This window comes from Hyla sarda, chromosome 12 (genome assembly GCF_029499605.1).
Source record: "Hyla sarda isolate aHylSar1 chromosome 12, aHylSar1.hap1, whole genome shotgun sequence".
Lineage (NCBI taxonomy): Eukaryota > Metazoa > Chordata > Amphibia > Anura > Hylidae > Hyla > Hyla sarda.
Window position 1 is genome coordinate 3,734,396 of NC_079200.1, and position 14,419 is coordinate 3,748,814.

At 42.7% G+C, this 14,419-nt stretch overlaps 1 non-coding gene across 1 annotated transcript; it reads left to right on the top strand.

The window, feature by feature from the left end:
• The first annotated feature begins 2,404 nt into the window (after positions 1 to 2,404).
• On the top strand, positions 2,405 to 2,590 carry LOC130297179 (U2 spliceosomal RNA). Its single transcript, XR_008849440.1, has one exon. It is a non-coding gene; the product is annotated as a U2 spliceosomal RNA (small nuclear RNA).
• The last annotated feature ends 11,829 nt before the right edge of the window (positions 2,591 to 14,419 follow it).

Consider the following 14,419-nt stretch of genomic DNA (forward strand, 5'->3'; position numbering starts at 1 on the left):
TATTACTAATAAAACCAGTATACAAGGAGGAATATTATCCCCATACATTTTACCATCATACTATTCCTGACTAAATCCTGTATACTGAGACTAATATTACTAATAATGCCAGTATACAAGGAGGAATATTATCACCATACATATTACCATCATACTGTTACTGACTAAATCCTATATACTGAGACCAATATTCCTGATAATACCAGTGTAAAAGGAGGAACATTATCACCCTACATATTATCATCATACTGTTACTGACCAAATCCTGTATACTGAGACCAATATTACCAATAATACCAGTATACAAGGAGGAATATTATCACCATACATTTTACCATCATACTATTCCTGACTAAATCCTGTATACTGAGACTAATATTACTAATAATGCCAGTATACAAGGGGGAATATTATCACCATACATATTACCATCATACTGTTACTGACTAAATCCTGTATACTGAGACCAATATTACCAATAATATCAGTATACAAGGGGGAATATTATCACAATACATATCACCATCATACTGTTACTGACAAAATCCTGTATACTGAGACCAATATTACCAATAATACCAGTATACAAGGAGGAATATTATCACCATACATTTTACCATCATACTATTCCTGACTAAATCCTGTATACTGAGACTAATATTACTAATAATGCCAGTATACAAGGAGGAATATTATCACCATACATATTACCATCATACTGTTACTGACTAAATCCTATATACTGAGACCAATATTACTGATAATACCAGTATAAAAGGAGGAATATTATCACCATACATATTATCATCATACTGTTACTGACCAAATCCTGTATACTGAGACCAATATTACTGATAATACCAGTATAAAAGGAGGAATATTATCACCCTACATATTATCATCATACTGTTACTGACCAAATCCTGTATACTGAGATCAATATTACCAATAATACTAGTATACAAGGAGGAATATTATCACCATACATATTACCATCATACTGTTACTGACCAAATCCTGTGTACTGAGACTAATATTACTAATAATGCCAGTATACAAGGAGGAATATTATCACCATACATATTACCATCATACTGTTACTGACTAAATCCTATATACTGAGACCAATATTACTGATAATACCAGTATACAAGGAGGAATATTATCACCATACATATCACCATCATACTGTTACTGACCAAATCCTGTATACTGAGACCAATATTACTAATAATACCAGTATACAAGGAGGAATATTATCACCATACATATTATCATCATACTGTTACTAACCAAAAAGGCCCCTTCTATGCCTTCATAGCTCCCCCCCTGTGCCCCCCCATATAGCATTAGACCTACCACCATGTGTCCCCAGCATTCCTCACCTCTATACAAACACCAAATCTTTTTTTGCCCTTCTATGCTCTCATATAGTAGTTAGGTCCACTTTGTGCCCCAATATAGCAGTTAGGCCCCCTATGTGCCCCCATAAAGTAGTTTGGCCTCCTCTTTGCCCCACATAGTACTTAGCCCCCCCCCCCCCCCCATGACGCATATAGTATTTAGGCCCCTTCTGTGCTCCCATATGATAGAAGGCCAATCTGTACCCCCATATAGCAGTAAGGCACCCTCTGTGCCCCCCATATAGTAGTTAGGTCCCCCTTTTCCCCCATTTAGTATTGAGGACCACTCTATGCTCCCATATGGTATAAGGACTCTCTGTGCCTCCCATATAGCAGTAAGGCCCCCTCTGTGCCCCCATATAGCAGTAAGGCCCCCTCTGTGCCCCCCATATAGCAGTAAGGCCCCCTCTGTGTCCCCATATAGCAGTTAGGCCTCCTCTGTGCCCCCATATAGCAGTTAGGCCTCTCTGTGCCCCCATATAGTATATAGGCCCCCCTAAATAGTAAAAACTATGCAGCTGATATAAGTATTGGAAGGACACATTTTTAATAATAGAAGAAATTAAGGATTGAATATCTCCATAACTTACAGGGACTCCCAGGTTGTTCTGCTCAGTGAGTAGGACAAATTTGCATATATATATATATATATAGAGAGAGAGAGAGAGAGAGAGAGAGAGAAATAGCGGAGGGCAGCACACCTTGTAGAAAGTATCTGGTGCAAGCAGCCAAGATGGACCCCGGTCACTGGTCCCCAATGCAGAGAACAAAAAGAGGTTGCAGCACACAAAATAGGTGAAAAAATAGTGGTAGCTTTAATCCATTATAAATACAAATGCAACGTTTCAGCTGCCAATGTTGCATTTGTATTTATAATGGATTAAAGCTACCACAATTTTTTCACCTATTTTGTGTGCTGCAACCGCTTTTTGTTTTCTATATATATATATATATATATATATATATATATATATATATATACCATATAGATCAATAATTGAATCGCTTCTCGGCCTTTTGGCTAAGATTAAGTGTAGTATCTGTTCTTATCAGTTTAATGCAGGTGGCAGGTGATGCCAGTGTGGAGCTGGTGGGGATGGGTGCTGCATGGTAGGGGCAGGTGTATTGGGGCATTCCGGGGCTGGTTCTGAGGAATCAGCTCGACGGCTGCCCCAATGTGACCTGTTACCTCCGGGTCTCGCCATGAGGCTGAGAGGGCCTAGAGCCGAGGTACTTTAGTGCCGAAACTCACTGGGTGTATTGGCTCACTGAGTTGAAGCATGGGCACCATGATATCTGCCCCTTTGTGGCACTCACCTCTTGATTCCCGGCCTTCTGGCTAGGATCAGAGACATTTTTATAGATCCGGCCGGATGTCCGGGCAGTTTATCTGCACACATTCACTTACATAGTTACATAGTTAGTACGGTTGAAAAAAGACAGACGTCCATCAAGTCCAACCAGGGGATTGAAGGGAAGGATGTAAGGGGATAAGGGAAAGGGATGTAGTTTTATAATTCTGCATAAGCATTAATGTTATTTTGTTCCAGGAATGTATCTAACCCTGCTTTAAAGCTGTTAATTGTTCCTGCTGTGACCAGTTCCTGAGGTAGACCGTTCCATAAATTCACAGTCCTCACGGTAAAGAAGGCGTGCCGCCCCTTTAGACTAAACCTTTTCTTCTCCAGACGGAGGGAGTGCCCCCTCGTCCTTTGGGGGGGTTTAACCTGGAACAGTTTTTCTCCATATTTTTTGTATGGGCCATTTATATACTTATATACGTTTATCATATCCCCCCTTATACGTCTCTTCTCAAGACTAAACAATTGTAACTCCTTTAATCGCTCCTCATAGATAAGATGTTCCAGGCCCCATATTAGTTTAGTCGCGCGTCTCTGCACCCTTTCCAACTCCGCAGTTTCCCTTTTATGAACAGGCAACCAAAACTGAACAGCATATTCCAGGTGAGGCCGTACCAATGCTTTATAAAGGGGGAGTATTATACACTATAGACTGTACCAATGCTTTATAAAGGGGGAGTATTATGTCCCTGTCCCTTGAGTCCATGCCTCTTTTTATACATGACAATATCCTGCCGGCTTTGGAAGCAGCAGCCTGACATTGTGCTATTCTGTAGTCTGTGATCTACAAGTCACCCAGATCCTTCTCTACCAGTGACTCTGACAGTTTAATCCCCCCTAAGACATACGACGCTGCAGGTTATTAGTACCCAGATGCAGAACTTTACATTTATCCACATTGAACCTCATTTGCCAAGTGGATGCCCAGACACTTAGTCTATCCAAGTCATCTTGTAACTTATGCACATTCTCTATAGACTGTACCGTGCTACAAAGCTTGGTGTCATCTGCAAAGATAGAAACAGAGCTGTTAATACCATCCTCTATATACACAGCCCCCCTCTATATACACAGCCCCCCTCTATATACACAGCCCCCCTCTATATACACAGCCCGCCTCTATATACAGAGCTGTTAATACCATCCTCTATATCATTGATAAATAAATTAAACAGCAGCGGGCCCAGTACAGAACCTTGGGGTACACCACTAATAACCGGGGACCAATCAGAGTACGAATCATTGACCACCACTCTCTGGGTACGTTCCATGATCAGTGTTCAATCCAGTTACAAACTAAAGTTTCCAAGGCCAAGGACCTTAACTTACCTGTCAGACGTCTGTGAGGGACAGTATCAAATGCTTTGGCAAAATCCAGAAACACTATATCCACAGCCCCCCTCTATATACACAGCCCCCCTCTATATACACAGCCCCCCTCTATATACACAGCCCCCCCTCTATATACACAGCCCCCCTCTATATACACAGCCCCCCCCTCTATATACACAGCCCCCCTCTATATACACAGCCCCCCTCTATATACACAGCCCCCCTCTATATACAGAGCCCCCCCTCTATATACACAGCCCCCTCTATATACACAGCCCCCCTCTATATCCACAGCCCCCCTCTATATACACAGCCCCTCCTCTATATACACAGCCCCCCTCTATATACACAGCCCCCCCTCTATATACACAGCCCCCCTCTATATACACAGCCCCCCCCCTCTATATACACAGCCCCCCTCTATATACACAGCCCCCCCTTCTATATACACAGCCCCCCCCTCTATATACACAGCCCCCCTCTATATACACAGCCCCCCCCTCTATATACACAGCCCCCCCTCTATATACACAGCCCCCCCTCTATATACACAGCCCCCCTCTGTATACACAGCCCCCCTCTATATACACAGCCATTCCTCTGTCAAGGCTTCTACTCACCTCTTCATAAAAGCAAATTAGATTGGTTTGACAACTTCTATCCTTAGTAAACCCATGCTGGCTATCACTTATAATACTATTATCCCCTATGTATTCCTGTATGTAATCCCTTATAAGTCCTTCAAACAATTTACCCACAATGCACGTTAGACTTACCGGTCTACAATTGCCTGGCGAAGACCTAGAGCCCTTTTTGAAGATTGGCACCACATTAGCCTTGCGCCAGTCCCTTGGCACAATACCAGACACCAGAGAATCTCTAAATATCATGAACAAGGGTACAGATATTACTGAACTTACCTCTCTAAGAACTCTTGGGTGTAGTCCATCCGGCCCTGGAGATTTGCTTACATTTACTTTACTTAACTTACCTTGTACCATCTCTACATTAAGCCAGTTGAATACATTATATGATGTGTTACCAGCACTGACCTGTACATGATGTGTTGCCAGCACTGACCTGTACATGATGTGTTACCAGCACTGACCTGACCAATGTCAGCTCCTTCTTCCATAGTATATACAGAACTAAAGAACCCATTCAGTAGCTCCGCCTTCTCTTGATCACCCGTGACAACCTCCCCATTATCATTATTAAGGGGTCCTACATGCTCTGTCCTTGTTTTTTTTTGCATTTATATATGTAAAAAAATATTTAGGATTAGTTTTGCTTTCTTCGGCCACCTGTCTCTCATTTTGAATTTTTGCTGTTTTTATTACATTTTTACAGATTTTATTAAGCTCTTTGTACTGTTTAAATGTTATAGCTGACCCATCAGATTTGTATTTTTTGAAGGCTATTTTTTTTGTTGTTTATTGCTCTTTTAACATCATTTGTCAGCCATGTAGGATTTAGTTTTAATGGTTTATATTTGTTCCCCTTTGGTATATATTTAGCTGTATAGTTATTTAGAGTTGATTTAAAGATGTCCCATTTACCTTCTGTATCAGTATTTGAGAACCCCTCCCCCAGTCTATGTCCTGTAGTGCAGATCTCAGCCCAGGGAAATTTGCCTTTTTAAAGTTATATGTTTTTGCTTTCCCCGCCTGTCTTTGTTTTCTACATTTTAAGTGAAAAGTAACTATATTGTGGTCGCTATTACCAAGGTTTTCCCGCACAGTTACATTACCAATCAGCTCTGCGTTGTTGGAAATGATCAGATCCAACAAGGCATCACTTCTTGTTGGGTCCTCCACAAACTGGCCCATAAAATTATCCTGCAATAAATTTAGGAATTGTCGCCCCTTTGTAGTTTTAGCCAACCCCAGACCCCAATCTATATCTGGATAGTTAAAATCTCCCATTATTACCACTGTACCTGCCCGGGCGGCCCTCTCTATTTGTTTATGAAGCTGAACTTCTATCTCTTCAGTGATATTAGGGGGTCTGTAGATTACACCAAATATTATTTTTTCAGTATTTCCCTCCTTTTGTAATTCTACCCACAGTGATTCCACCTCCTCAGAATCATCACACACTATGGCATCGTTCACACTGACTTTCATACAACTTCTTACATACAGACAGACTCCACCACCTTTTCTGTTCATTCTATCCTTGCGAAACAATGTAAACCCCTGCAGATTGACAGTCCAGTCATGTGAGGAGTCCAGCCATGTCTCAGTGACCCCAACTATATCACCAGCCATGTCTCAGTGACCCCAACTATATCACCAGCCATGTCTCAGTGACCCCAACTATATCAATGTGTTCCTCCAGTATCAAGGCCTCAAGCTCCCCCATTTTATTTTCTAGGCTTCTGGCATTTGTGAACATACACTTTACATTTCCATTAAGTTTTACACATATAGTCTCACTAATGGGATTTTCAGAGTTATTGGGGTTAATGTCATTTTTTGAGTTATAAGGGCTAATTGTACTATTTAAGTTATTGGGGCTAATGGGATTTTTTGAGTTATTGGGTCTAATGTTATTATTTAAGTTATTGGGGCTAATGGGATTTTTTGCGTTATTGCGTCTAACGTTGTTATTTAAGTTATTGGGGCTAACGGTATTTTTTGAGTTAATGGGGCTTATTGTAGTTATTGAGTTATTGGGGCTAATGGAATTTTTTGAATTATTGAGATTACAATTTTTCGGGCTACATTTATTTTTACAGCTGGTTTGTAACGCATGAATCTCCTTATCCACTGCTCTTAACCTCCCCCCACAGGACTCCTCTCCACCCGCCATTATGTCCTGAACTTAGCTATTTCTTTTTGTCTCACTGTGTCACTTTTTGTGTGTTGTGTGTTCACAGGATTGTCAGGGTGCGGTGCCCTTCTGGGTGTCCCTCCTGGCGGTCTAGAGGAGGTGTGTGTGGCCATTAGGTTTCGCACCTCCCTGCAAACACCCTGGGTCCTCCTGCTTTGGCAGGGTACCGACCGGTATCGGCTCTGCGGGCAGATACCTTGGCCAACGCCTAGGGGGATGCGGCGAGCATTTGTGGTCCCTTAGTAGCTTCGGCGAGAAGGGACATCCAACCTGAAACCTCGCAGGTACCTTTCAGTCCAGAGGCGAAGGATAAGGTTTGTTGGGGGGTCTCTCTCCTATCGGAGAAGGGCTTGCGATAGACCTCATCCTCTGTGCACGTTTTTTTAGTGTAACACGTTTGCACTTTTTCTTGCACTTTGGGTGATTCGAGAGCACGTTCCTCGGCTCTTAAAAAGAAAAAATAGATCAATAATTGAAAGAAGGGGATGATGGGAAACACCCCTGACTATGAGTTCAGTGCAGGAGTCATGCAGGCGCTGAGCGATCCATCATGGTCTTACACCCTTGCCTGGGATTTCAATCATATTGCGGTATGAATGGTCGTATATCTCACATGTCACATTGTTGCAGTTAAATCATAATGAGTTTCAGGAAACATATCAGGAGAGAAGCATGTGAACCGATCCAGGGGAAGTGATGTATGTATTAGTGGATATCATTTATTTATAACTCTGCAGCATATCGCACCTCGCAAACATTCTATGTAACAGTAAACAACTGCAAAATCTTCCTCCATGTAAGAAAGAGCATCTTGGTGTGATGTCCGAATCAGAACCTATGTGTGATGTCCGAATCAGAACCTATGTGTGATGTCTGAGCCTATGTGGGATGTCTGAATCAGAACCTATGTGTGATGTCCGAATCAGAACCTATGTGTGATGTCCGAATCAGAACCTATGTGTGATGTCCGAATCAGAACCTATGTGTGATGTCCGAATCAGAACCTATGTGTGATGTCTGAATCAGAGCCTATGTGTGATGTCTGAGCCTATGTGGGATGTCTGAATCAGAACCTATGTGTGATGTCCGAATTAGAACCTATGTGTGATGTCCGAATCAGAACCTATGTGTGATGTCTGAGCCTATGTGGGATGTCTGAATCAGAACCTATGTGTGATGTCCGAATTAGAACCTATGTGTGATGTCCGAATCAGAACCTATGTGTGATGTCTGAGCCTATGTGGGATGTCTGAATCAGAACCTATGTGTGATGTTGGAATCAGAACCTATGTGTGATGTCGGAATCAGAACCTATGTGTGATGTCCGAATCAGAACCTATGTGTGATGTCCGAATCAGAACCTATGTGTGATGTCCGAATCAGAACCTATGTGTGATGTCCGAATCAGAACCTATGTGTGATGTCCGAATCAGAACCTATGTGTGATGTCCGAATCAGAACCTATGTGTGATGTCCGAATCAGAACCTATGTGTGATGTCTGAGCCTATGTGGGATGTCTGAATCAGAACCTATGTGTGATGTCCGAATCAGAACCTATGTGTGATGTCGGAATCAGAACCTATGTGTGATGTCCGAATGAGAACCTGTGTGTGATGTCCGAATCAGAGCCCATGTGTGTTGTCTGAATCAGAGCCTATGTGTGATGTCTGAACCTATGTGTGTTGTCTGAATCAGAACCTATGTGTGATGTCTGAGCCTATGTGGGATGTCTGAATCAGAACCTATGTGTGATGTCCGAATCAGAACCTATGTGTGATGTCCGAATCAGAACCTATGTGTGATGTCCGAATCAGAACCTATGTGTGATGTCCGAATCAGAACCTATGTGTGTTGTCTGAATCAGAGCCTATGTGTGATGTCTGAATCAGAACCTATGTGTGATGTCCGAATCAGAACCTATGTGTGATGTCGGAATCAGAACCTATGTGTGATGTCCGAATCAGAACCTATGTGTGATGTCCGAATCAGAGCCCATGTGTGTTGTCTGAATCAGAGCCTATGTGTGATGTCTGAATCAGAACCTATGTGTGATGTCTGAACCTATGTGTGTTGTCTGAATCAGAACCTATGTGTGATGTCTGAGCCTATGTGGGATGTCTGAATCAGAACCTATGTGTGATGTCCGAATCAGAACCTATGTGTGATGTCCGAATCAGAACCTATGTGTGATGTCCGAATCAGAACCTATGTGTGATGTCCGAATCAGAACCTATGTGTGATGTCCGAATCAGAGCCCATGTGTGTTGTCTGAATCAGAGCCTATGTGTGATGTCTGAGCCTATGTGGGATGTCTGAATCAGAACCTATGTGTGATGTCCGAATCAGAACCTATGTGTGATGTCCGAATCAGAACCTATGTGTGATGTTCGAATCAGAACCTATGTGTGATGTCCGAATCAGAACCTATGTGTGATGTCTGAATCAGAGCCTATGTGTGATGTCCGAATCAGAGCCCATGTGTGTTGTCTGAATCAGAGCCTATGTGTGATGTCTGAGCCTATGTGGGATGTCTGAATCAGAACCTATGTGTGATGTCCGAATCAGAACCTATGTGTGATGTCCGAATCAGAACTTATGTGTGATGTCCGAATCAGAACCTATGTGTGATGTCGGAATCAGAACCTATGTGTGATGTCCGAATCAGAGCCTATGTGTGATGTCCGAATCAGAACCTATGTGTGATGTCCGAATCAGAACCTATGTGTGATGTCTGAACCAGAACCTATGTGTGATGTCTGAACCAGAGCCTATGTGTGATGTCCGAATCAGAGCCTATGTGTGATGTCCGAATCAGAGACTATGTGTGATATCTGAATCAGAACCTATGTGTGATGTCCGAATCAGAACCTATGTGTGATGTCCGAATCAGAACCTATGTGTGATGTCCGAATCAGAACCTATGTGTGATGTCCGAATCAGAACCTATGTGTGATGTCCGAATCAGAACCTATGTATGATGTCTGAATCAGAGCCTATGTGTGATGTCCGAATCAGAACCTATGTGTGATGTCCGAATCAGAACCTATGTGTGATGTCCGAATAAGAGACTATGTGTGATGTCTGAATCAGAACCTATGTGTGATGTCTGAATCAGAACCTATGTGTGATGTCCGAATCAGAACCTATGTGTGATGTCCGAATCAGAACCTATGTGTGATGTCCGAATAAGAGACTATGTGTGATGTCTGAATCAGAACCTATGTGTGATGTCTGAATCAGAACCTATGTGTGATGTCTGAATCAGAGCCTATGTGTGATGTCTGAATCAGAACCTATGTGTGATGTCTGAATCAGAGCCTATGTGTGATGTCTGAATCAGAACCTATGTGTGATGTCCGAATCAGAACCTATGTATGATGTCTGAATCAGAGCCTATGTGTGATGTCCGAATCAGAACCTATGTGTGATGTCGGAATCAGAACCTATGTGTGATGTCCGAATCAGAACCTATGTGTGATGTCCGAATCAGAGCCCATGTGTGTTGTCTGAATCAGAGCCTATGTGTGATGTCTGAACCTATGTGTGTTGTCTGAATCAGAACCTATGTGTGATGTCTGAGCCTATGTGGGATGTCTGAATCAGAACCTATGTGTGATGTCCGAATCAGAACCTATGTGTGATGTCCGAATCAGAACCTATGTGTGATGTCCGAATCAGAACCTATGTGTGATGTCCGAATCAGAACCTATGTGTGTTGTCTGAATCAGAGCCTATGTGTGATGTCTGAATCAGAACCTATGTGTGATGTCCGAATCAGAACCTATGTGTGATGTCGGAATCAGAACCTATGTGTGATGTCCGAATCAGAACCTATGTGTGATGTCCGAATCAGAGCCCATGTGTGTTGTCTGAATCAGAGCCTATGTGTGATGTCTGAATCAGAACCTATGTGTGATGTCTGAACCTATGTGTGTTGTCTGAATCAGAACCTATGTGTGATGTCTGAGCCTATGTGGGATGTCTGAATCAGAACCTATGTGTGATGTCCGAATCAGAACCTATGTGTGATGTCCGAATCAGAACCTATGTGTGATGTCCGAATCAGAACCTATGTGTGATGTCCGAATCAGAGCCCATGTGTGTTGTCTGAATCAGAGCCTATGTGTGATGTCTGAGCCTATGTGGGATGTCTGAATCAGAACCTATGTGTGATGTCCGAATCAGAACCTATGTGTGATGTCCGAATCAGAACTTATGTGTGATGTCCGAATCAGAACCTATGTGTGATGTCGGAATCAGAACCTATGTGTGATGTCCGAATCAGAGCCTATGTGTGATGTCCGAATCAGAACCTATGTGTGATGTCCGAATCAGAACCTATGTGTGATGTCTGAACCAGAACCTATGTGTGATGTCTGAACCAGAGCCTATGTGTGATGTCCGAATCAGAGCCTATGTGTGATGTCCGAATCAGAGACTATGTGTGATATCTGAATCAGAACCTATGTGTGATGTCCGAATCAGAACCTATGTGTGATGTCCGAATCAGAACCTATGTGTGATGTCCGAATCAGAACCTATGTGTGATGTCCGAATCAGAACCTATGTGTGATGTCCGAATCAGAACCTATGTATGATGTCTGAATCAGAGCCTATGTGTGATGTCCGAATCAGAACCTATGTGTGATGTCCGAATCAGAACCTATGTGTGATGTCCGAATAAGAGACTATGTGTGATGTCTGAATCAGAACCTATGTGTGATGTCTGAATCAGAACCTATGTGTGATGTCCGAATCAGAACCTATGTGTGATGTCCGAATCAGAACCTATGTGTGATGTCCGAATAAGAGACTATGTGTGATGTCTGAATCAGAACCTATGTGTGATGTCTGAATCAGAACCTATGTGTGATGTCTGAATCAGAGCCTATGTGTGATGTCTGAATCAGAACCTATGTGTGATGTCTGAATCAGAGCCTATGTGTGATGTCTGAATCAGAACCTATGTGTGATGTCCGAATCAGAACCTATGTATGATGTCTGAATCAGAGCCTATGTGTGATGTCCGAATCAGAACCTATGTGTGATGTCGGAATCAGAACCTATGTGTGATGTCCGAATCAGAACCTATGTGTGATGTCCGAATCAGAGCCCATGTGTGTTGTCTGAATCAGAGCCTATGTGTGATGTCTGAACCTATGTGTGTTGTCTGAATCAGAACCTATGTGTGATGTCTGAGCCTATGTGGGATGTCTGAATCAGAACCTATGTGTGATGTCCGAATCAGAACCTATGTGTGATGTCCGAATCAGAACCTATGTGTGATGTCCGAATCAGAACCTATGTGTGATGTCCGAATCAGAACCTATGTGTGTTGTCTGAATCAGAGCCTATGTGTGATGTCTGAATCAGAACCTATGTGTGATGTCCGAATCAGAACCTATGTGTGATGTCGGAATCAGAACCTATGTGTGATGTCCGAATCAGAACCTATGTGTGATGTCCGAATCAGAGCCCATGTGTGTTGTCTGAATCAGAGCCTATGTGTGATGTCTGAATCAGAACCTATGTGTGATGTCTGAACCTATGTGTGTTGTCTGAATCAGAACCTATGTGTGATGTCTGAGCCTATGTGGGATGTCTGAATCAGAACCTATGTGTGATGTCCGAATCAGAACCTATGTGTGATGTCCGAATCAGAACCTATGTGTGATGTCCGAATCAGAACCTATGTGTGATGTCCGAATCAGAACCTATGTGTGATGTCCGAATCAGAGCCCATGTGTGTTGTCTGAATCAGAGCCTATGTGTGATGTCTGAGCCTATGTGGGATGTCTGAATCAGAACCTATGTGTGATGTCCGAATCAGAACCTATGTGTGATGTCCGAATCAGAACCTATGTGTGATGTTCGAATCAGAACCTATGTGTGATGTCCGAATCAGAACCTATGTGTGATGTCTGAATCAGAGCCTATGTGTGATGTCCGAATCAGAGCCCATGTGTGTTGTCTGAATCAGAGCCTATGTGTGATGTCTGAGCCTATGTGGGATGTCTGAATCAGAACCTATGTGTGATGTCCGAATCAGAACCTATGTGTGATGTCCGAATCAGAACTTATGTGTGATGTCCGAATCAGAACCTATGTGTGATGTCGGAATCAGAACCTATGTGTGATGTCCGAATCAGAGCCTATGTGTGATGTCCGAATCAGAACCTATGTGTGATGTCCGAATCAGAACCTATGTGTGATGTCTGAACCAGAACCTATGTGTGATGTCTGAACCAGAGCCTATGTGTGATGTCCGAATCAGAGCCTATGTGTGATGTCCGAATCAGAGACTATGTGTGATATCTGAATCAGAACCTATGTGTGATGTCCGAATCAGAACCTATGTGTGATGTCCGAATCAGAACCTATGTGTGATGTCCGAATCAGAACCTATGTGTGATGTCCGAATCAGAACCTATGTGTGATGTCCGAATCAGAACCTATGTATGATGTCTGAATCAGAGCCTATGTGTGATGTCCGAATCAGAACCTATGTGTGATGTCCGAATCAGAACCTATGTGTGATGTCCGAATAAGAGACTATGTGTGATGTCTGAATCAGAACCTATGTGTGATGTCTGAATCAGAACCTATGTGTGATGTCCGAATCAGAACCTATGTGTGATGTCCGAATCAGAACCTATGTGTGATGTCCGAATAAGAGACTATGTGTGATGTCTGAATCAGAACCTATGTGTGATGTCTGAATCAGAACCTATGTGTAATGTCTGAATCAGAGCCTATGTGTGATGTCTGAATCAGAACCTATGTGTGATGTCTGAATCAGAGCCTATGTGTGATGTCTGAATCAGAACCTATGTGTGATGTCCGAATCAGAACCTATGTATGATGTCTGAATCAGAGCCTATGTGTGATGTCCGAATCAGAACCTATGTGTGATGTCCGAATCAGAACCTATGTGTGATGTCCGAATAAGAGACTATGTGTGATGTCTGAATCAGAACCTATGTGTGATGTCTGAATCAGAACCTATGTGTGATGTCTGAATCAGAGCCTATGTGTGATGTCTGAATCAGAACCTATGTGTGATGTCTGAATCAGAACCTATGTGTGATGCCTGAATCAGAACCTATGTGTGATGTCTGAATCAGAGCCTATGTGTGATGTCCGAATCAGAGCCTATGTGTGAAGCCCGAATCAGAACCTATGTGTGAAGCCCGAATCAGAACCTATGTGTGATGCCTGAATCAGAACCTATGTGTGATGTCTGAATCAGAACCTATGTGTGATGTCTGAATCAGAACCTATGTGTGATGTCTGAATCAGAACCTATGTGTGATGTCAGAATCAGAACCTATGTGTGATGTCAGAATCAGAACCTATGTGTGATGTCCGAATCAGAACCTATGTGTGATGTCCGAATCAGAACCTATGTGTGATGTCCGAATCAGAGCCTATGTGTGATGTCCGAATCAAAGCCTATGTGTGAAGTCTGAATCAGAGACTATGTGTGA